We start from the raw sequence: 7,886 nt of genomic DNA, 5'->3' as shown, positions 1-7,886 counted from the left end.
AAGTTATTCTATTATATTTGGCTGTTGCGGAAAATACTCCAAGTATAACATTAGTTATCACTGAAATAAAAACCGTTTTGCAGTGTTTGAGAATAATAATAACTGTAAATCCCCAGCAGTCCATGAGCGATGTGAGTGTAATTACGTCACTGTTAGCGGTTGGCGAGTGAGTAGTGTCGGAAATGTTGTTTTAATTTAGCTGATGTAGTGGACTATATAGTCCACTAAATCTAATGCACTATATAGTGAGTAGTGAGTAGAAAATGAGTGAATGATTTCGGACACAACCTAAGATAAAAGTTTCTGTCTCCTTGCTCAGAGTTGCTCTCAGAACCTTCCTGAATCACTCTTAAGCCAAAACTCCTTGCTAGGACTTTTTAGTTAGGAGCTCTCTGAAAGGATTCTGAGAACCTTTGTGAATATGGGCCCAGGTTATCTGTGTGTGTGTGTGTGTGTGTGTGTGTGTGTGTGTGTGTGTGTGTGTGTGTGTGTGTGTGTGTGTGTGTGTGTGTGTGTGTGTGTGTGTGTGTGTGTGTGATTTGAGCAACTAATATTTTATATGCAACTTTATGCTCATGTTTTAAATTTTTTTTTTTTATTTTTAGTATAGTATGGTAATAGTATTTTTATATTTCAAATTCAGATTTTATAATTCAAAATCAGATCCCTCCCGTTTTTTTTCACAGGAACTCTTGTTCTGGAAAGAAAATGCAACCATAAAACGTGTATAATTTGAAAATGTCATTAAAGGGATAGTTCAGCTTTTTTGAAGTGGGGTTGTATGAGCTCTGTGTACTGCTTAGTGGACAGCAGCTAAAGTGGCCCCAATATAAGAATTAAAAACTATCACTCTGGGCCTGGTAAAACGTGACATTTTTCTTTTTCGTTCATGAACATATTCATGTTAAACTGATCTAAAAGTGAATATGAATTTTCCGTGGTTGAGCGCCCTGTTGTTTACATTATTCTCCTTAATTTAGTTTCTCTCGTGCGTTCAGACCTGTTTATCCAGCTGTGACGGCGTCATCACTAAAAGACGTCGCTTCATGTGACGCTTCGGAGGAGAGGACATCTCAATGCTCATAAAATGAACCTCCTTGTCTCCTCTCTTTTCTCTTCGTTTCCTCGCGTCTCTGGCATGCATCTCTGGTGGGCGGGACCAAGATGCAAGTGGAGGAGGCGAGGATGGCACTAGGTGGGCATGAGTGAGGTGTGTGGAGTGCAGGCAGGTGCAGGCGACTGGTAATCACCAGACTGGTTCACCAGCAGTCACCTTCCTCTGCCATAAAATCAGACTGCAGCCGCTACTGTGAGCTGGATCTGTGCCTACCACAGTGAGTAGTAAGCTTAAACACAGGCTGTTTTCGAATTCGCATACTATACTAGCAGTGCCTACTGATTTGACTAAATTGCAGTATGAAGTACGTAGTATGCGAACAAATGTCAGAGTTGTAGTATGAGAAAAACACCCGGATGACATACTGAATCGGGTAAAATCCACAGTATGCATCGGACCAGTCTGCTTCGCATACTGTTACCCACAATGCAACGCGCCTGGTCCCATATCAGAAGTGAAAATGGCAGAGGGCGGAGTAACAACAACCGGAGTAGCAGAGGAATATAAATATAAGAGCCATTTCTTTTTTTATCTTTAAATCCTCATCATCTCCACCACTGAAAGTTAATATAAACTGCTCTCTCTGGCAATATATTTGCAGATAAATTACTCGTGGTTTGTTTATTTTCTACATTTTCAATAAAGTTTTTTTGGGAAAAAAAGTCAGCCGTAGCCAACTTCCGTTTTCTTCGAACTGAAGACCAGCGTAGCATACTACAAAAATTAACCCAACTGAACAGTCATACTACATACTGCTTATGAAAGTTGTATGTAGTAGGCAGTGCCTACTTCATACTACTTTAACAAGCAGTATGTATTAGGCAAATTCGAAAACAGCCTCAGTCTTTTCTTGCATATCACGCTCTGGATTTTAACACCCTGTTTCTTGTACCTCAGTTCCTGGACCCACTCTGCCTGACTCACCTGTATTTTCTTGATTATCCAACTCTGAAGCCTCCCCTGCCTCGCTGCACACCTCCTCAGCCTGCCTTCCTTAAAGCTCTCCCCTCTCTTAGGCTGTCTACCAAGGTTTCCCCTCTCTCTCTGGGTCAGCTCACTCTCTAGTGTTTCCTAGCTCAGCCTCATTTAGTCTGAGATAGTGTTTTCTGTTTATCTTCCTTGAGTTAATTTCAGCCTAGCCATAGTTAGTTTTGTAGCCTCCTGTGTAGCTCCTTATTTTGTCTGACTTCTTTAGTTAGTATTCTTCTCCAGCCAGTGTTTGTTTACCGTGTGTTCTTTTTTTTTTCTCTACTATTTATTGTGTCTTTTACCTTACCGCTGTTTTACATTATTCTTATTAACAATTGTTTTCATTGATTGTGTTTTTATCCATTGTGTTTTTATTAATCTTGATTTTAAGCCTATACAGCACTTTGGCCAACTGCGGTTGTTTTAAAATGTGCTATATAAATAAAGTTTGACTTGACTTGACTTTGGTTGTTTAATAAACTCTTTCCTGCAAATTTTCTGGTCTGCTGTGTCTCTCTGTTGTCCTGCATTTGAGTCCCTGATCCACTCCGTGACAAGTGGATATACTGGGACCCAAATCTAAAGTGTTACAGTGTCAGGGAAGAACACTGTCTTTATTGTGCATTCAACATGAGTTTGGCCTTACTCCACTACCACCAGTTGCCATTGAATTTCGAAGCATGCCAATAGCAGAATGCCCATTGTGCAAAGTAAGTCTTCCTTTGCAGATTTTGGCTCTTCGTGTTCAGGAGTGCATGGAGTCTCAGTCTGCAGCAGAAGATAATGTGGTAAATGTAGCTCTGGTATACTTGATTTTGCTTTGTGAATGTGACACTAATTTTATATTCCAACTGTCCGTCAGTTTTGTTGTAACACAGATATTTGTGGGTCATATTATAGACATGTCAAAGTGAGGTCCAGATGGTTTCTGCAGATGGACAGCCCCTCCTCTGCGGCATGACACAGAAACATTAATTGAAGACTAACAGTACTCAAAGTTAATTACTGTATGACCTTTTGAGATGCCTGCATTGTATAGGATGAGGGGCAGTATTTAACCCTTGGGATCCCTAGCAAGAAACAAAAATTGAATTTTTCTGATTTTAAAAAATTTCTAGAAATAAGTTGGGAGTATACACAACACACTTTTAGGTTCCCTCAAGCATATAGAACACAGGAAAAAGTGGTGTGGCTCTACCCTTTACAGAATCTACAAATTCTGAGACCTGAGATAAGTTGATTGGAATTTTTCGGCCGTTTTTGCTTCTGTCACATTTTTACTCACTGTGGACTCATTTTTCACTGCAATAATAATTTATACACTTATATGAGGTCAGAAGAACCAGGGCTAAAGCCAGATGTAGCTCAACAACCTCTCACTAATCTAGCATAACCAGAATGCAAGAAACTGTTCAATAAAAAAAAGCGTCCTTGAAGTTTTCTGAAAATTTACTTAAAATCAATGAAAACTGTGAATAACTATGTACAGAACACTTCATTCAAGTCTTGGATCAAAGAAAAAACAAGTTAAGTATCTACAAGCTCTGAACACACAAACTGTTGCTGAATGGTGCAGAGCAGCCCCAAGCTGAAACATGACACCGAGCAGATGGAAGGCAATTTTCAAGAATTATTTAGATGTAAATACAGGACATTTATCGAAGGTACAGAGTGTAGAATTATTTGTTTTTGTACAGAATTGAGCTAGAGCAAACAGTTCATTTTCTGCAGATTTACAAAGAGGGCATGCGAATAAACACTGCAAACTATGTTGATGGTAGTTTCACAAAATCAGCGTTCTTTCCCGGCATTTCCTCAGCATGTTACTGACATCGCGTGTAATACATCAAGGTACCCTCGAAAACTTGAGAATCTGAGGATAATGCTACTTATTACAGCTTATGAATAGGACGAACCATTTGTACATGCCAGTTGGCTTGGGATCTTCAGAGTTAATCTTTTATTAATCTCCATCAGAAGTTCCGATGCCATATCTGTTTTATCAAATTCACCCCAGAGTTCCTACAACTTCATGCAAGCACGTGTGGGGAAAAGTAATCGATAATGTTATATAGTGAGATGCTATTACAGCCTGCTACCAATAGAGGTTGCTAGTGAGTTGTTTATACAGGGGTATAGCCAGAAGAAGAGTGTGAGTTGCTATGATAGAAAACCTGTTGTAAGTTCCCCCCAAGTTAAAAACCAAGTCGAATAATAAGTAAATGCGTGCTTCTCTTCATAAATATCTGAAGATATTATATATAATATGGGGTTATTTTACTTGAAGATGCAACTTACATTACCTGTTTTTGCTATTCTTTTCAACCAAGATTCTTATTGTACTTTTGTAGAGGAATAGACGATCTTGAGACGGGTAAGGCAAATGCCTTGAACCAGGAAAATGGAGAAGAAGTCATCAAAAAGTAAACCTAGTGTGTAAATACATGAAGTTATCCTTGTGCATTTTTTTTCAACAAAAGTAGTTTACATCTACTGATTATGCTTACTGTTGGACAGTGTTGATGATATCTTGGAAACCATTTGTCGAAGAGTTGATGTTGAAAGCAGTTTTGTATCCAGATCTCAACAAACATCCTTGAGAGAGGCCTTCTGCAGTGGTAACGCCAGCAGAAAAATTCTCCCACTGCTACACTGGCAGTCACCTTCTTTAGAGACACAGGGGTGGACACAGGTGCCCTCCGAAAAAAAATTCTTCTTGTCAATCACCAGCAACACTTTTTCAGTCTTACACAGTCTCTCACAGAACAAGCAGAAAATTAGATCAAGACTTAGATGTTGATTTAATTATTTAGTCATATTGTTCTGGCTTTTCTAACAAAACTGTGTCCCTGACCCCTGTCCATGATTCTCCAAAGATCCATGCATCTTAAAGGGGTTCAATTTTATGACCTTTTCAATTTTACGACCTTTTAAGCTACTGAATGAGAGTTTGTAAAAAAAAAAACATGCTATGTTAAACTTTCATCTGTTAAAAAAGATATGCACTTCATGAAGGATTTCTATTCTTGAGAAGTATGTTATGCTGCAAAATTTGTTTCTCTTCTCTTCCTGTTTGTTCTTGTCTAAAGTCGTATTTACTGCTGTCACAAATCAGAAGAATTATAAAAACGTGCAAATTATTTTGTTTGAGCACCACAGTAAATGTTTTGTTTTGTTTTGTTTTGTTTTTATGTTGAAATGGTGAGTTGAATTGAAGGTTGATTCTTTGAGGGACCTCGACAACAAAAGCCCACAATATTCTCTGGCTGATTTTGATTGTGGTCTCTACAGGTGTGTTTATATTTTTATTCTGATAGTTTTGGAAGGTATTCTAACTTAAGTGATACAACTGTGCAATTATTTTGTGAATAGGACCGTAGGAGAGATTGTAGCTGCAAGTTTGGCTCAAGATGCCCCAACCCCAGCCTTTTTCAGCCCTTGGACCTACAGTTACCTCGGTAGTGGCCATATAAATCCAATAATTCTCAACAGTGACGCAGTAGCAGATGACCAGTTTCGAGGGTTAATTGACCTGTTATAACATTGATGTGCTAGAAATGATGAGCTATAAGAGGATATAGAGCATATTGTGTCAGGAAATACTGTTAAAATAATCACATTTTTTACCATGGTCATTTTATTTTCAGGTTGAGCTTTGAACTGCCTGATCTAGCTGATGAAATCCTTAACTGTGGATATACTGGAGTCTATCTCCAACAAGGAGTCCATTGTTGGGTATGCAATTTTTTCTGTATGCACAAAATGTACATACAGATGGAGGGTGCCGTTAACTGTCGTCTGGACATTGTCAAGTTTGCAGTCTTTACCATGGTTGTGGTCCAGACTGAAAGACCATTTACAGGCTCAGCAAACCTTTGCAGGAGTTTTGAGTTTATTAGCTGATTTGGGTGTGACATCATAACTTTACAATAATCAACTTTTTCCACAATAGTCTAACCTTTAAGACACTGAATTTGGGGGTTTCATTATCTGTGAGCCATAATAATCAACTTTTTAAAAAATAAATGCTTCAAAAATGTCACTCTATGTGCCATAAATAGATTTACAATTTAGAAATGAGTGACCAAACAATCTAACTTTTTCATGATATTCTCTTTTTCGAGATATACCTGGAGCAATGCTACTCAGAACTACAACACACAGTACAAGGTGCTCCTGGAAATTGTACTTACTTAGTACCAGTGCCAAGTTCGGTGTATCTGTGGGATACTGGAGGAGTCCCACTGTCCACTGTTATTGTTCTGTTCTTAGGGAGTGATTATCCCAACCCACCCTGGAGACATCAAGGTCCCTTTGCAGATGCGGAAGGAAAACATGCTGGACACAGAAGAGGTGGATGCTATCAGAGGGATCTAGAAGACCTTCATCTTCAAGGCTGTGATGAGTCTCATAGTGCACATTTGTTACAGCCATCCTTGTGTCTCGCCACAGACGTTCTAATCTATTGGAGAAAAAGTACAATTAACTTCAAATTCTTACAGTGCATTTTTTTTTGTTTTTTTTTTTTACCATAGATGTTTTTTTTTACTAAAAATTATATATAAATGCATAAATACTATTGATTGTGCACCCTCTTTTCTGACAGGAAACTGCCCCTGCCACACCCCCTGATAGTGAACATGCATCGTGCTATGTCAGCATTTTCAACTCCTTGGTCTCACTGATCAGACTTTGTGCAGCGCTAACAGCTCAGTTAAAGCATGGGTGATATTCTCCGGCATCTCAACCTGGCTGGACAATGTTCTAAAAAGTTGCATCTGGTTGCACCTGGTTGACAACAAACTGGAAATAGTCCACATCGAGGGGCAATTTTTGTGTGACTTGAGAAAGTTTGATTAGAAGCCTCTGAAGAAATTCCCGTTTTTAGTTCCTCCTAGTTAAAATAGCTCCATGCTTCTTTTTCTTTCATCAAATTAACTCTAGAACCTAAAAGGGGCAACAAAAGGACAACTTTATGTTGAAACTAAACATGCGCACTGCACTTTATCTGTAATCTATCCCGGTAGTTTACCTTCATTTAAACTTGCAAACACTTGCCACAGGGATGAATGCGATGAATGGATAAAATATTTTGAAGGTCTGTGAAACGTGAGATGATTGGCACATGGAGGGAGCTGACATATTCACAGTTCCTCCAGCAATTCACTGTAAGAAGACAATAAAACACATGAATTGTCTTCTAAAATTTCCCTTGTACCTCTGTTCCTTCAGCGGTGCTACACGGCACAACTGTGACATCTAGTGGACGAAATAAACAATTACATGCAGCTAGATGTCTGAATGGTGTTGCACTGAAATCTGTGACCATCGGAATATGTGACCGCAGGGGGCGATGACGGGCATTGACTATGTGTGCGTTGTCCAAAAAAGAGGAGAAGTTGAGTTACGTAAATGGCGTACTCAAAGATTCACGTTTGCAAAATCTGTAGAAATCGTGTGTAATTTATACAAAGCAGTCGATTGATGTTGCTTTATCTGCTACCCACGAGTAAGCACCGCTTGTTATGGCTTCCTACTGATAAAGGAGAAACCATCGTATATACAGCTACATAACCCAGGAACTGAAAAACCTACATTAGATCAGGCGACTTTTGAAGGAAATATATACTATAATCTACATTTGCTAAGAGCTGCATTTTATGTAAAAGTCTATATGAACTGTTTCAAATATGTGGTTCGCTGTGCCTGCTCTCATGAGATACATGTACAAAACCTTTTGAATTAACGTTTTAGTTTATCTATTCCTTACTTCATGATTGTTCTATAATGTAATCCCTCT

The 7,886-nt window shown here is 38.8% G+C and overlaps 1 long non-coding RNA gene across 1 annotated transcript in view; it reads left to right on the top strand.

Moving 5' to 3' along the window:
• The window catches only part of LOC141795406 (uncharacterized), a 106,539-nt gene extending 104,154 nt beyond the window's left edge, over positions 1-2,385 (top strand). Inside the window, exons 2-3 of the long non-coding RNA XR_012598594.1 lie at positions 999-1,334; positions 2,015-2,385. This is a non-coding gene — a long non-coding RNA (uncharacterized LOC141795406). The remainder of the gene's footprint in view (positions 1-998; positions 1,335-2,014) is intronic.
• The last annotated feature ends 5,501 nt before the right edge of the window (positions 2,386-7,886 follow it).

Source organism: Halichoeres trimaculatus, unplaced genomic scaffold (assembly GCF_033239565.1).
Source record: "Halichoeres trimaculatus isolate MK-OKI-2021-1 unplaced genomic scaffold, fHalTri1.1 fHalTri1_scaffold_8, whole genome shotgun sequence".
Lineage (NCBI taxonomy): Eukaryota > Metazoa > Chordata > Actinopteri > Labriformes > Labridae > Halichoeres > Halichoeres trimaculatus.
Note: the sequence above shows the minus strand (reverse complement) of the source record. Positions and strands in the feature narration are given on the sequence as shown.